A 17,896-nucleotide genomic window follows, 5' to 3' on the forward strand; every position below is an offset into this window, starting at 1 on the left:
TAGCGCGACCTCTTGTAGGTTGGAAATCCTAATACCTACCATACTTATAAGTTTAATAGCTGTTATTCTTCGTATGCTTCCATATTTTAAGTAAACATAATCGAAGCTAAACCACAGTCTAAAGATAACTTTGACCTGGTTTCACTGCTTTTTACCTGAAACCATTGAAATTCATTTCTATTTTCTGTAAACATTAAACACGTAAACTTTAACTATAACACGTAGCTTTAACTATAACTTGTAAATTGGTATTTGTAAAAGTCATAGTAATTACAAAAACTCTAATTTCGCGAAGTTCTTAATAATAAATTTTTTACATTTTGTACGAAAATAGTAGTTTGTATTGATCTTCCCTTCCATCCGCTACAGGTTGTTCGATGATGTGCAGACTTTTATTAGTGATATGTAGTAATATTGTGTTAGTAGGGTAATTTGTAGGCGTTAAATTTGACGATTTAGCAATTTTTATCTATCGTATGTCGATTGTATAATTATTATTTATGTGTCAAATGATTGTTTTAATTGTATGAAGCTGGGAGAATTATAGTATGAGAAAAAACATTATAAATTCATGTTTTTAACCCTTATAATACCATCCCATTTTGACCTCCACAAAAAGTACAGCGGTAGGTACATCTATTCTTCTTTTTCTAAGCAGATCGATCTTTTTCTCAGAATAATTGCTTTATTGCTTTCAATAAAATATACGCTGTGTGCTTCTACAGTGAAAATTGTCTCTCGGCAACTGTATTGTATAATACAAGAAACCATAATCGTGAACACCGCAACAAAATACATTAACAGTGTTCAAAATCTCATCCTGGAGAGAATATTTCATAAGGTCTTTACATTTCCTTTGCATGTACCCATGTAACCCATTATTAGTGTATCAAGATGTAGCTTAACCTTACGTTTAAAGTAACTAGGTGGGAATAACAGTGTTCTGAAATAGAGGCTATGTAAATTAATATGGAAGTAAAACATTTTTTAATAGTAGAAATATTGTGAATACATGAAAAAATTAAGTTTTAATATTGTACCGTAAATTAAGTTAATTAAATTTCATACAATGTAAATTTCGCAACTTAATCAGCCAGTATAATATAATATTATTTTACATCCAATGTTCCGGAACTAAATTATTGGGCGGAGTAACTACCTAATTGGCACGCGTATGAATTTTTTCTTCTAAACCCTTTGTAGCAGCCCAACTACGTAACCGATCAGACCTCGCGCGCTTTGTCCGTAAGTAAAATTTATCTTTTCGTATTATTAAATTATCCCTTTGATGCCAAACGTATAAAATGAATGTAACGTAAAGTAAAGATGTGAATAGTAAAATTAACTTACCCTTGAAGATCTTTTATTTGCTTGATTGAGATAGATAAAGGTTGTGGCGTCGTCCTTATGGCGACGAGCACGTTGTTATAAATAGTAATTTGTATCATTAAATGGCTAATACCGTCGCGAATTTGTTTTAGGCGAGTTTACGTAGCTGATGTATCTTACGTGTTGTTTGAATAGATGGCTACCACTTCCCAACTCTACTCCTCTTCTAGAAATAACCGTTCTTAGACTACAGCTTCAATGTCTCGTGCCAAGACGCCGACACCCGGGTTGTGAGTCTTACCTATTGCGAAGGGAAGTGAAATATTATTGTTTTGTAAAGTAAAACGTCGTACGCATAATTCAATAGAACATTGGATATTTTAGGCCCACCTAGAAGATATACTTTTTAGTTATTATATTCTAGTTGGCAGCAACGTGGCATTACATAACTTTTCCTTTACCATCTAAAAGTGGTGCTTTTAAGTTTTCGTAATTAAACTGAAACTTATAAGTAAACTTTGTATTTCTAGTATTTATTACTACGACCTCAGAAGTCACCACCCCCATTGTGTTATCGTCATACGGTAACAATATATACCCTTGTTACAATAAATTTAGACTATACTTTGAGTTTACATATTTAACACTGGCAGTTACTGGCCGGTTCGTATGCAATTTTGTTATTGTAATTTACTCAGTCTTAGTGTTTTTGGAGCCATAGTTAACGTTGCCTCATTTACATGATTAATTATATATATATATATATATATATATATATATATATATATATATATATATATATATATATATCCCACCCCCCCCCCCCCCCACCCCCCCCCCCCCCCACCCCCCCCCCCCCCCACCCCCCCCCCCCCCCACCCCCCCCCCCCCCCACCCCCCCCCCCCCCCAAAGCAAATATCATAGCATTACGCTCCGGTCGTATCTTTCGAGAACGGGCCAATTTGAGCAGCATACGCGATGGCCCAAGGAATATAATTCTGCTCGTAGTTCCCGGATAGCAAATGAGCCCAGGGTCCTTGGGCGTACACAGGCACATCGTCACCCGCCATCGACTCACTCTCTTCAGGCACAAGAGCTGGGAACTTGTAGGTCACGTTATCTGTACAATATTACAAGTCAAACACACCGTTATAATATATAATAACAGGTAATATTATGTTGTCGGTCCATTAGGTATCTCGAAAACGAACTTACCTTATATACTTGCGTATGAAACTTCATGTCTATATAAGCAACAACGAAATCACTGATGAAAAATTTCAGTCCTGGTATTTGGCTGAGCATTAGCAAACATTTTACATTAATCTTGTAGAAACCATTATGGAACCAAGAAAATCACAGAATAAATATGTTTTTAACAAAGTTTATTTTAAGGACTCTGTGGTGTAGTGGTAGCACACTCACCCGGCAAGTAAGAGATCCGGGTACGAGTCCCGGCGGAGCAAGTACATTTTATGATTCAATGTTTATTGAAATTAAATTCGGCTATTGCCATCTACACAAATTTAGTTTATATATATTGCTACTTACGGAAACAGTCTTGAGACACGTCCCGGCGATGTCCTGAGCAAGTAACGTCAGCCCCTGGACCACTAGCATAGCTAAGTGTAGTGTATGGTAGCCCGTCCAACTCGGAAAATCCTCCGAGCCCCAGTATATCGTTACCACGGTCCGGGTGGCCAGATATAGTGAGAGAGTGTGAGTGGTCTGCTAGGACTACTATTAGCGTTTCTTTTAAGTCTACCAAACACTCTACTGCCTGCAATATCAAAAAAGGGTTTTTCTACAAGTAAAAAATCTACAAGTTATATATAAGTATATTATATTTCACATATACTAGTATTAAATAATCGTTTGTATTTAATAAAATCTGTGCATTATTGCATTATTTATATGTTATTGTGTTTTTGTTCTTGTCTGTGTGTACTCGTATCTATTGTTCCGTTGATTTCTTAAATTTAAAGAATTTTTGTTTGATTGTAGTATTCTTCTTTAATTTTACTTTATTTTAGTTAATTTTGAACATATAAATAAAAAAAACTACTTGAAGTAAAAATCAACACTTTTATTACGGCATTAAACGTTAAATAAATTTCGGCGGTAGTCAAACAATGCAATATAGAAACAATAAAGATTCGCATATGATATAGACTTATGTGGTATGAGCAAGAAATCTCATATATTAGCCAACAAAGCTACATCCTTAACTGAACAAAACATGAAGCAAATTAAGCTGTCGAGCCCACTTCAAGCTTTTTTCGACAAAAATAAGTCCTGAAGCTCTCTTTAAAATTGATGTATTAGCAGTGTGGTTTATTTCAAGTAAAATATTGTTCTACAACTTGATGAAGAAATGGAGATAGAGACTTTAAAAAATAATTAACATTAAACATTAGAAAATTATACAATAATCTACATATTAACTTTTTGTACCTAGTATAAAAGTTTTGAGTCAATGTTTTTAAAATAATTTGGAGCTTTACAACTATAACATACAAAAATTTCAATCATACTTAACAGTTATTTCAAAATACCATCGGTCTGAAAATACTCTCGTATAAATTTAATTTACCCTCCATATCAGTTTATTATTTTTCAGGGTTATCGTAATTCGATTTCAAATAAGTTGAGGTTTGTGGTTTTTAGACTGCAGGTCTATAGGTAAATTATTTACAAGTATGATAATAACAGACTATATTCGTAGATAAATGAAAGACATGTAATTTATTGTATCCTGTCATATGAGCTTGAGAATAGAAAAGATCTAATTATAAAAAGTATTTAAGCAATTTAGAGTAAAGTTAGTAAAACAGGATTTCAAAAATGTTTAGCTTACTTTACAAAAATTATGATATGAGTTTGTAAATACATAAGAATGTTAATTGCTTTAATATTAAAACTGCATTGATATGGCTGATCAGTTACTGTACAATAGTTTTACTTGATATATTATACCTACAAAGTTGATTTACAGTTGTTTAACAGCATGTGTTACACACCAGGGTACTTAAGGGTATATAAGGAACCGTATATATATATATATATATATATATATATATATATATATATATATATGTATATGTAATGTATGTATTTGATGTCATAGTACTCTTTTTATCTTTTAAGATTTTTTGTATTAAAATATTCATTTGCAGCTACTCGAATTATACGTAATTTTTTCTATTTATCGAGAGCTAACATTTACCTATGGGAAAATGGGCGCGCATGTAAGTATATGTGAATTGAATATGGACCAATGTAATATCTATATAACTAACGTTTTCAATGATTTGTCTTATTACTAACTAACCACTAAGTAAATTATTTAAATATTAAATAATGGTTTTATGAGTATATATACATTATATATAAAATGTGAGTATGTTAGCGCGTGATTATGGTGATTATATCTTTTAATACATATTATTAAAAGTGCAAAGTTTTATTCTACAGTATTACTGAGACGGTCGTGCCTAAGGAATGGCTTTTGTTGTTTTTATAAGAAAGAATATCTTGTTATTGGGGTACATGAGTAGTGCTATATTTGTATATAGAAAAAGTACACATTATTATTATTCCTTGTGTATTATGTTGTATTATAAGTGTCCCTACCTTAATGGCTTTGTTAAGTTCCAAAACCTCATCAAAAGCGCGCTGCGCCTGCTGATTGTCCAGCTGCGCCTTCTCTATCCTTCCGTTCTCCACGAATAAATAAAACCCTTGTTGATTCTTGCTCAAAATTTCAATGGCGACTTTTGTCATTTCTTCCAGGCTGGGGTCTCTCCGGATGCTCTTTTACATCCAAGTGGTAAGTCATGCCTAATGAATTAAAAAGCCCTGAAACAATAAACCAAAATGAGGAGTGGCACATCTGGTTTTTTGAAATATAGGTAGGTATTTTGTGTTGGGGCTTCTGTAGGTGTATACAGCTAATAGTGGACGTGAAATGGCCCCTAGCGTTATTTCGTCCTGATCTGGTCCATGCCAATACTGCATTATTAAAAAAAATAGTTACGTATTTTACGTTTACTAAAGGCCAATTTTAGAACCATACCAAAGGACTAAATGCCATGAGTTCAAAGAAAATTTGGAGATTTAAAAATGGAGATTTTTGTTAACGCCAGTAATATTCTTTAAGAAATTTAAGCCAAGCAACTGTTTAAAAATGTCGCCTTAAAATCTAAAGAAAAGCCTCGAGATAAAGAAATGTGTACTTGATTTTTTACAAACTACGATGATACGTTCCAGTAACGGAGTAAAATTCACCGGATAAAAAATAATAACAAATATATCTGTATTATAATCATGTAAGTGTATAAAGATGTCCAAACCCCTATATGATCAGAGCTTAAGCTTAAAGTATATATTCTACATTCCGTTAAGTATAATCTAGGACTGGGTTCCTGTAAGGATAGTAAAAGATGAGACAAAAACTACTCACCCACCAAGTAGTCGGTACATACAGTGTCTATGACCAGCATCCTGCTCTGTCCTGGTCGTTACGTACTCAGCATCACAATCAGTGTTGCGTTTGTGAGTCAGCCATTCCTTCACGAGGTTACGACCATCTTGTCTCTCTCCGTTACCCTCCTCAGACCATGACAAACTACTCACCCATCAAATAGTCCGTACGTTCAGTGTCTATGGCCAGCAACTACGCCCTGGTCGTTACGTACTCAGCATCACAATCAATGTTGCGTTTGTGAGTCAGCCATTCCTTCACGAGGTTACGACCATCCTGTCCCTCTCTCTGTTACCCTCCTCAGACCATGACAAACTACTCACCCATCAAATAGTCCGTACGTTCAGTGTCTATGGCCAGCAACTCCGCCCTGGTCGTTACGTACTCAGCATCACAATCAATGTTGCGTTTGTGAGTCAGCCATTCCTTCACGAGGTTACGACCATCTTGTCTCTCTCCGTTACCCTCCTCAGACCATGACAAACTACTCACCCATCAAATAGTCCGTACGTTCAGTGTCTATGGCCAGCAACTCCGCCCTGGTCGTTACGTACTCAGCATCACAATCAATGTTGCGTTTGTGAGTCAGCCATTCCTTCACGAGGTTACGACCATCCTGTCTCTCTCCTCCGTTACCCTCCTCACAAACTGTGCCCTCCGGTAGAAGTTTGTACCTTCCACCTCCAAGTATCACCTGACATCAAGAAGTTCTAATTTTTAATATAATTAGTTACAAGTTCCCTTTTTTCATTTAAACTGAATTCTATAGTATTTTTTATATACATACACTTATTTGTTTGTTTGGTAAAAACTACGGTCCTTGGAGTTATTAATTATATTAATTCGTAATACTAGAACTACTGGATTTTTCATTAAGGATAAAATGATCAAATAAACTAGTTTGTTTTTCTATCTTTTAAAATCTAATATATATATATATATATATATATATATATTAGATTTTAAAGATATAAAAATAATAAGGCTATTGCCATTTATACAATTTAATGTAAATAAAGGTCGTTTGACAGGTATTTAGTCTTCCGATCATATGTTAGTTTGCTTATTTAAACGCATATGTGACAGATACGACCAAATACAAAATAATTTGAATCGGAAAAAGTAAGCGCTCTGTGGTGTAATGGTAGCAAATTCACCCGGCAAGTGAGAGATGCGGGTTCGACTCCTGGCGGAGCAAGTACTTTTTGTGATTCAATGTTTATTGAAATTATTATATATATATATATATATATATATATATATATATATATGCCATATATATATACAATTTAATATATATATATATAAGTCGATTTATAAATAACTATAGTCTGTTACATATATTAGATTTTTATAGTTATAACTATTCATCTTGAAAAGCCAAAAGCCGTTAGGTTGATACTTCATGGTAATGACAATATTAAGTCGAGCATAAAATATTAAATTCCTCTGTTCTATAAATAAAATAATTTTTGTTTGGTTATCATTTACATTCTTGGAGATATATTTACATGTAATATTATGTACTTTTAAAGTAAATTATTGTACTTTCATATATTTGATCACGTCAATGTTATATTTTCAAAAGCACATTGGATCTGGCTAATTTACTGTACATTTTATTTTAAATAAATTAATACAGGTCCTTAAAATTTAAATGGTTTAGTTTGATATTTGAAAAAATATTATAAAGTTAAAAACAAGAAATATTTTTATACAAAAAATTAAGTACTTTTTTATTACATCATCATTTTTCAAATATAAAAGCATCATAAATACCTCATGTTAGTAAGAAAATAGTTACTTTTTCTCCACGTTATACGACAATAACGTATGCATATAAGGTTTGATCAAATAAAATAAAAACATTTCATTTACGCTCAAAACACGAAAAACAATCTGTATAAATGTATGGTATGTATTTACTGTCTTGACTTTTTAATTAAATCCAATATTATACATGTCCTTTAACTTCCTGGTTGTATTTACATTAATTTGATGTTTATGTTTATTTTAAAATCTTGAAATTGCTTAATTCTCTATAAAATTCGACTTAATTTTCCTGCGTCTTCACTTTGATATGTTTTTACGTTATAAAAATCCTCTACAATTGAGTAATATACTTTTCAGTGCTAATCTGTAATTTTTTATATCAAATTTAACAAAATTTTTAATTGGTATTATGATATATATAATTTTATAATAACGCTTCGCCGGGTCCTCGAACCCAGGTCTCTCACTACATGTGAGCATGTAATGTGAATATATAATACTATATAGTATATATCGCATATATGATAAAATATCCACCACAGAGCCCTTAATGTTTACGATTCAGCTATTTTGTGTTTTGTCGGTTTCTGTCACATATGTTTTCAAGTAATGAAATTAATATATGGTCGGGACCTAAATACTTTGTCAAATCAGTTTGAATATCCATAAAATGAGGATAAGCGGCAATAGCCTGATTTCATTTTCAATGAAGATTGAATCACAAAAAGTACTCCCTCCACTGAGATCCAAACCCGGGTTTTTCACTTGCCGGGCGAGGTGACATACCTCTACATCACAGAACCCTTAATTTATATGATTCAGTTATTTTTTACTTGAGCGTTAGTGTCACACATACAAGTTTAAATATTCAAACTAAGTTATAAATTATTTTAAAAACTTCTGAATAACTATAAAAACCATATATTTTATGAACGGTTTGTCAATAGTAACATTTTTGTAGACCGATTTACTTACTATCTATTGTTGTATCTATAAAAAACTATAAAATAAAGCTAAATTCCCACGTCTATAAGGATAGTTATTTATACACGATATCGTTCACATTTCTATTTACGGTAAAGGGCTAAAAACACTTTCAGTAAATGGCTTATGTAAACTCCAGACTGTGACATGATTGCATAAGAAAATGTTTTTATATCTTGTTATCCGTTCTACTAATTCATCGCAAATAATAAATTTTGAACACAACAACCATGCTTATTATTTTATTTTTAAAATATTGGTTTGTAGTAGTTTAAATTTAAGATGATTCCTATGAGTGATAGTAAGCACTAACAAGTGAAGCCTGATCGTTATCTTATATTAGATAACGTCTGCTTACGAGTTGGTGTCATGTCAAAATAGGCCTACTCTTGAAATATATTTCAAGGAACTAACAATACATACCTGTATGTTTTTCCCAGGGTTATCCTCTACTAGCTGTCGAGCTATATCTTTACAATACTGTTGATCTGATGCACTGCACTCAGTTATCATATCCGAGTCATTTTCCCATGCCTTGTCTGCACTATGTGCATAGTTTCCCGCAGGCGATGGACCTACAGGTTAACATCACCTATAAAATCGTGCACTCGATAGGTTTTATCAAATTTACAGGTAGGTTTTATTTTGCAGTTAGAGCTAAAAAATGTATGTTATATAATCTGTATGTTATTAAATTTACATTTACAAATATCTATTAATTTAAAAATTGTCTATTAATGTTATATGTTATTTTAATGTCATTATTTCTATACAATTTACATTATTTACTACAGGTTGTACGTTATATTATATTCAGAATGTCCATAGGTTCATTAGTACCATATTTGGGGCACTATTTTTAAATATTATCGTACTTTGGTAATTTGTGTTAGCCCACCACTAGAACTTTTTTTATAAATTTACCTCAATAATATCCACATTAATGACCGGAAGCATTGGTAGATAAGATGAGATATACATTTTACTGAATCCATATTATTGTAAAACAGGGTATTATAGACCCGCTGAATACAAAACCTCAATACATTCCTATAAGACTTTGCAAGATTTGTTTTTTTACTCATTGCAGTTATTCACAAATACAAGACTGTATACTATTAACTAGTTTATAATAAGAGGAAACACTGTACTAAATTAAATTGTGAAAATTTTTAAACTGGACAGATCTTTCCTATGTAGTTTCATATACGTATATAACTATCAAACACGAGTAACGTATATAACTATCAAACATATTACATTATCAAAAGTAATTTTAAAGAATTACATCCATAATTAACTATTAGTATGAAGACGGTTCATTCCTACATGCAAGTACCACACGTCTAAGCTGAAGGGAACTACCTATCAGCACAAGAAACATATCCACCTGACTCCAGTTTCGTTGACATAAACAAAATGGCACACAAAACGAAGCTAGTAACTGGAGCCAAGCACAATTTGCCGCAACATCAAAGATCAGTCATGCTATTCGAGTAAAGAAAATCCATGAGAACACTACGAAAGTGCTCAGTTAAATATGTCCCAGCTTGAAGAGGTGTTGAAACAATCAATTAAAGGAGACGAAAAGGTGGAAAATATATCATTTTTTGTCACAATTAAATGAAATTTTTTTTAAGTTTTAACTTGACTTATAAGTAAAACCTTCCAAATATTATTTAGTAGTCCACATATTTTTAGAACGTAGTAGTTTCTGAGTTTCGTCATTTTTGGAGGAATTATAAATAACTTTGTAAATAACTGAAATAACCAATATATAGAATAGTGTGAAAAGGCATATATTTCTCAGTTGACCTATATTTTTTGTATCCACCTGTAACACGATCCCCAGTAATTATCCCGGTAGACTTCCCAGCCTCTTGTGCCCAGGTCAGCAGTGTATCCACCTGGTTCTTAGGCTCCTGGGAGAGCACGCAGTTGCCCCTAGGAACCTCAGCTGTCACACCTACGGTCCCGTAGTTGGCTTTCACCCCCGACAAAAATGCTGTGGACGTACAGGCAGGTTCACCCACCTGCTTGTCCACGCAGTAGGTCTGCAAAGAGTACAGGACTGTTGTAACCAATGAAAAGGTACTCACTTCAAATATTCTAAAAATTCCACAATTGCGTACCGTACTTATTTCTAAAATTATAATTTAAAATATTTGTGTAATTACATTAAAATAATTTACTAATAATTAAAATTTTTAATGTCCAATGTTACTCAAGTTTTAGCATTAAAGTATCGGTTATTGAAACAATTGATCTCCACCGGCAAGATATAAAGGGATATCCTAAATTATAAACTAAGATTGCTTATTTTTTTCAAGTTGTGCATCAGGTTTAGTTGAGTTATCACACATCCTCGTGCTGTAAAACATTTGAAATTATATCCAAAATTATAAACTATGATCCCTTGTTTTATTTCGAGTTGTGCGTCAGGTTGTATTTTCTTGGAAATAGTTGAATAATTAACAAGTCAACTATATATAATTATTCATACATCAAAGAAATTTAATATTTTATGATTTATGTCATCCAACATCTTTAATCTTTTACATAAACAAAAACAGTATGGAAATGTAATTAAACTGTTTATAGTTGAGTATTACATATTTCACCTTTGATAATCCGAGGTAAGGATACTCCTCGAACCTCAGACTGCTGCTTTCTCCCGAGTTCCCTTCACTTTGGCCCAGAAATATCCTAGCCGCTGTCACAGTAGCTACTGACATCCCGTCTGCCAAGAAAACTATCACATTTTTTGCTAACCCTTTGTTTAAACATACATTTAACTTCTCCTCTAACTGCTTCTGGGCCTCTTCCCTCCAATAACAAGACTCTGAAATCAGTTTTAAATATACATATTATTTATAATAAGAATTTCATAATGAATACTGAATTAGGTGTTTAATTTTTTACAATTAGTGTTCTTATTTGGTATATCCAGTATTTTATATACTGAGCTGACGGTTTAAATGCTTTATAATTAAGTTATTTGTATTCACAAAGTTAATTATTGCTATTTAAAACGTGAAGCGATACAGTATTAACAAAGTATATTAAAGTATTTGTGCAAGTTACGTTGATGGTCCTATTGAGCTATCAATACTGTAAGTATGTATTTAAAGCAATTTCATGTTTTTAATTTCTGTTTCTTCAAAATTTATGGAATATAAATACTCTGGTGAGAATACATTTCAGTAAATATGTGCTAAACATGTTTATTAAAAGTTACATTAATACCAAAATTCACTAGAAAATACAATTTTACGTTATTTTGATACTTATAATTCAGTACAATAAATTGGACACAAATCCTATGTGATTATTATACGAATTCGGTCTAGTAACAACGTATTAAATAATTTAAATTTACGTATTGGACAAGATTTATAAAATATTAAATTTTCTTTAAGAATATAAGTTTCAATTTGTATAAGAACTTTATTAGAAGTAGACTATTTATAGTATTTTGAATCTATAATTAAAAACATTTACCTTTCTCTTCAGGATTGGCACATCCAAATATTTCCCCACCTAAAAAATGACTGTATTAATTTTACGACTACGTGAAATTAAATAAAATTACATGATACCAATTGTGGAATTTATTGTTAAATATTTTAGATTTATTAAGTTTAAATAGGACTATACACTTTATATTGTAGTCTGAAAAAATTTTAGTCACGCCTGAAAATTTCTGAACTTGAACTAACAATCAATATAAGTACAAGTAAACCCCACTACTGCAACTACGCGGCCTCAAGAAGCGAAGAATGATGAACAGCTAGAGTTAATGCGTGGGCGGGCAGGTGTGTCTACAGGTTAGGTATTCGAGGCTGTCATTACCAGTGAACGCTGTCAACCGAGATTGACAAAACAATGTGTTCATGCGATTCTATCAGTTGCGACTAATGAAACAAGCTATATTTGGTGTGCGGGCGCAGATATATCTACGAGTTACGTATTAAGACTGTCATTACCAGCGAATTCAGTAAACCGAGTTTGACATGAAGAATGTGTTCACGCGATTATCTGAATCATGCATGATTCATGAGAAAGCAAGATTTGATCGTGGACGTGCAGATATATATATATATATATATATATATATATATATATATATATATATATATATATATATATATATATATATATATATATATATATATACATGTTAGTTCAAATAATTATTAAATTTAAAATAAACCATTCCTAAGAGTTATTATAAATGCGTTGGGATAATATAAATTTTACCCTAATCGATTAAGAAACGTATCTCAACTCCCTTATATCACACATTGCATGAGGGTCAAGTTACCAAGGCAACTAGAGAAATTAATCAGAGACCACAACCGCCATACGTTCACTTGATACATGACTGTGCGCAGTGCAATAATAGCGCCTACATTATTAAGTCCTTCCCCATTAGTCGGCTGTGGATTGCGCCACTTGCTCATAATTACGGGTCTAATCTCAAACCTGAATTTTACTTGGGGTTAGGTAGGACATTGATGCAGCTTCCAAAGTGTGTTTTCGTAGATATTAAAGATACTTTTCTTTGACATTGCAAGAATTCACATGTTCAGTATTCATGCAATTTCAATATAGTGTTTTTGAATAAATTAGAGCCAATACTTAAATTTGTTGTGATATTTATTCCTTCTTATTTGGTCAAAAATACATGATATAAATTAAGCAGGTTTTTCAGTTAATTATTAGTGTATTAATAAAAAAACAAAAATATATGCAACAAAAGCTAAGTAGTATATGTTCATAAAACATTTAAATTTATTTGTATGTACTGCATTGCAATTTGAAGTTCCATACAATTTTTCTGAACCCTCTCTCAATAGTGATATCGTGCAAGTGCTCCATTCCCTGTCAGTGCACTAACATCGAATGGCAACTTGAAGTTCGGTGTAATAATTTCTGGACTACTCCGTCAATAGTGATCTCTCCTTCTCGACAGAGTGCTCTATTGTCACCAAGTCCGCTAAGAGTAAAACAAATGTTACACATCACTAATAAATAAATATTGTTAAAACTAGGAATATAATTTTTAATATACAGATTATAAGTGTATAATTGTATCAATAACACTAAATCAAGTAGTTTTACTTTTAAATTCCATCATATACTACTATCAAAATAAGTTTACAAAATTTGTATGGGGTATACCTACTTACCGATAAACACTAGTTTCAGTAACAAAATTAAGAGAACCCTCCACATGATTGAGCGCTCTGTAATCATAAAAATAACAGCACGTAAATATTGAGCTTGATGAAGCTATTTGCTTTTTTCAGAATTCAAACTCCATATAGAACATAAATCTTTACTCAACTTGGTAGAAAAAACTGAAATTGAGCCTGCTTATAGATTAATAAACTTCAATGAAGTTCTTCAGCCAGCGTATTCCATGGATGTACATGAACATCATAGAAGCCATTATTTACCATCTAAATATAAAGCTCCATGAAAATATAGTCAGTAGAAGAAATAATTCTCTATATACTCGTACGTTGGAGATTGAATAACACGCAACATTATAGAGTATATTAATTTTTGTATAAAAATGCTTTTACTTATAAAACAAGAAATTTGAACCTATCTTGCTTTGCCACTAGGAACGATATATTCTATTAAAAATATTTACCAGCAAATAATTCTAAACCTTATTAATTATGATATTGATTTAATTTAATTTACTCTCGTCGAAATAGAGCTCAGTTGCACCTCTAATATGATAAACGTCAAGTAAAAGTGTGTTATAGTTTCATTTGTAATATTCTCTTCATACATTGGCACAAGTGAGCATATCTTTTAGCTGCTGAAATGGTAACAATAATAAAATTGTGCACTGGTGTAAATATTTAGTTTACTTTTCTGCATGGTCTTTATTTGCGTCTTCCTTTCACACTAAATTGACTGAGCGTTAGCAAAGCCTATCACTCGAGGTGCTGAAAATTTTCATTTCTGTGTCTCTGTCTGTGTATCTGTCTACTCGTCCATCTGTCAGTATTATATCTCGAAGATACTTAGCTGTATACTTAACATTTTTCATGAAGCATAGTTTCTACACAGGCAACACCGAGTGATATGGTGACGCATGTTACTCCAAAGCATTGTTCTGGGGGATAAGCTAATATTTGTATTTTGGTTTTACAGATAAAAATTAAAGTTACAAATGTATTATTTTACCTGGCGAAGTTAGGGCCTAATAAATTCTCTCTAATACTTAATCTAGGAACCAACGGCATAAAAGTGGCTTCTTAACCACCACAAACGGCGAGCGGGTAGGCGAGCTGCTTGCAAGAGGAGGATCGCTTCGCGGTCACCCATCCAAGCAGCAGCCACGCTTGACGTTGCTCGATTCGCTTATTTCGCGATAACCGTCATACCCACTAAAATATGCCACTGGTTTTACGGGATATTATGTTAAAAAGAAAATTTCAAATTAAAAAAATTATAAACATTCTAAGGAAAATCTTATAGTCTTAAAATATGACATAGTAATACAAGTACCCGGTAACCCAATGAAATTAAATATAGGCTCTAAATTTGGCACGCCTAGACAAAGCCTGTTACGAGACACGTGGTGTGGAGTACCTGTGGCTACCTTGTTATATAATGCACTGCAAATATCTATATAACCTCAGATGTCAATCATTGCACTTTTACCAATTGCATTCCAATGCTATCTCCTCTTACACAGAAGTCAAACTCTGAACTGCAGATGTAACTGTTATTATATATATAAACCTGATATTAAATATACATCCATTCATATTTTCAAAATACAATTCTAAATATATAACAACTAACATTAAACTGTAGTTGATATGTAATGAGGTAAAATATAGTGTATAAAAGTGTCATTCCATTTAATTCTGAAGTGGCATTAACTGCACATGAATGAGTGATGTTAACAATGATGCGTGTTTGTTGTGACCGTGTGCTGGTCTATCGCAAATTCCCGAAATTACTTATGAATTTATTTTCAGAATGAAAATTGAGTCGTATTGGGAAAAAATAATTGTAAATTTTTCCTAACTAAAGGTGCAAGTGACAGCTTTATTTAGACATGAGGTTGTAAAAATTCAAAACACAATCGTTCAGAAAATGTCGGTAAATTATTTATAGGTAAATAATGTTTTTGAAGATAATAGTTTTAGGCCCAACACAATCCAGCTATCCCAAAAAAAATTGACGAAGCTAATTTTTAATATAGTTTTATGAGCTGGCGGTGAACTGCCGTGATTAATTTTTTAAACTGTCCCTTTATGTATAAAAACCTTTTTTACTCTAGATGGACACGTAAAAGGCATAACTGAATATTAGGCTTCAAAATTCTTACTGTACAATGCAGTCTGAGACTCTGCATCACGAACACGTTTGGACTGGCATTATTGGGTTCTATTATAATTTGGTCTAGTTTTATTTATTACAGTCATAACTAGGAGATTCGTCTTAATGTATGTTTTAGAACGCAATATTCCCTGCTACTGAACTTTTATTTAGGCTCTCTTCAATAGTGCAGCAGAATTGAGTAATGCCTCAATACGACATGCAAGTACAGCAGTATTGAAGGATTACAGTGGTGCCACTAGGACTAATTACCTGACAACTTTTTCACTAGTAGATAATTGAAAAATAGACTTTTATAGCTTTATTTATGAGACCTAAGATGAGATAGTCAATAGTAAAAGGACAAGAGTCTAGAGTCTAGTGAAGATTCATTCCATAACGCAGTATCAGCTTTTTACACAATGATTGCACACTATTAAAGTGTAGAGGAAAACTATTTCGAATACGTCTGTAAACTTTATTATACAGTGAATAGAAAAATTAAATCTTCGTTTTATCTATCTGTAGGTTATTTTCTGATTTGATGAAGTTATTTTGTTCCATTTACTATTGCTGGTGAAACAAACTGTCTTTAAGACGAATTTCTTCCGATGCATAATCCAATGCACACCTCTATAGATATTGCCTATTGATACGCAAATAGATATTGCCTAAATGCTAAAAAAATATGGATACCGCAATTTTGAAAATTGGTCATCTTTTATATAGTGATACTTAAAAAGTTAACTTTACGAGATTTTTAGTTATTAAAATAGGGTTTAAAATTATAGCCAATAAAACAAAGACTACCATAAGATTTTTAAAGGTATTCTTCACTGGCCATCCCTTCTATGTTGCTATACATACGTTCGACCAAAAAAATGGAAGTAAATCTATAGGAGTAGATTATCTGTTAAATCTTTTTAGTATTCTGCCGTTTATATTTCGTTGATATACAGAAATATTTATTTCATTAGTAATTTCTACTAAACACCTGTCAACAGCTTCAGAATTTAAATTGTTTTGTCCACAAAATCTCAAACAAATTATGTTGCTTTGAAACTATACGTTCACCCCAAACAAATAAAATCACGTTAACCCTGTCTATCTATTACAAAACAATGCCTTGAAAGTTTACCCGGGGCTTTAGCAAACATTTATAAAAAAACCTAAAAAATACGTATTTTCTCTTCTTTATATTGACACGTTTTCAGTTATATATACATATATAGATGTGTGTGTGTGTGTGTGTGTGTGTGTGTGTGTGTGTGTGTGTTTTATACATGTTAGTAAAGTTGTACTGCACAATATCTATATCATGTGATGTTCACAATAGTGAGAATATATGATTTATTCTACGCTTAGGTAACTGGATTTGATCAAGCAACTTACCTCTGAACTGTAACTTAAAACTAAGTAACGAGGCAAAAGTAGGATAAAATGATAGTATCACGATGAGTTATATATCGAGTCCGTGACAGTAACAACGCCCACGTGGAATTTCTCGGTGCTGTAAGTCGTGCATCAATTGTGCACACGGCTGATGAGATAATGAATTATGATGTGTAATCTACTTATGAATGGCTGCATATTCTTGGTCTGAAAAGAAACTAAACCGTACCCCTATATTAGAGATTATTCGATTACTCTGAATGACACATATATTGGGCATATGTACTAAATACATTTTATTATATTAAACAAAAATTATGTTTGTCATCTTGAAAAATTTAACGTGCATTAAACAGTTTAGCAATAGTTTTAAAATTTTCTCAGCCTCGATTCTAAACTAATATACTTGATGAAGGTATTGATAATATCCGATCTTAAAAACTGTTCTTAATTTAACACTTTCACCACACTCAAACTGTAATAAATTATTCTGTTAAGACATACTTTTTCCTCAATATAACTGGCATGGCTAACTACCTTGACAAACACAGTTACCTCATGTGAATAATTCTTGAAAGTAA

At 32.2% G+C, this 17,896-nt stretch overlaps 1 pseudogene; it reads right to left on the reverse strand.

The window, feature by feature from the left end:
• Window positions 1–2,242: 2,242 nt before the first annotated feature.
• On the reverse strand, window positions 2,243–17,535 carry LOC124355751 (annotated as a pseudogene).
• Window positions 17,536–17,896: the final 361 nt, after the last annotated feature.

This window comes from Homalodisca vitripennis, chromosome 2 (assembly GCF_021130785.1).
Source record: "Homalodisca vitripennis isolate AUS2020 chromosome 2, UT_GWSS_2.1, whole genome shotgun sequence".
Lineage (NCBI taxonomy): Eukaryota > Metazoa > Arthropoda > Insecta > Hemiptera > Cicadellidae > Homalodisca > Homalodisca vitripennis.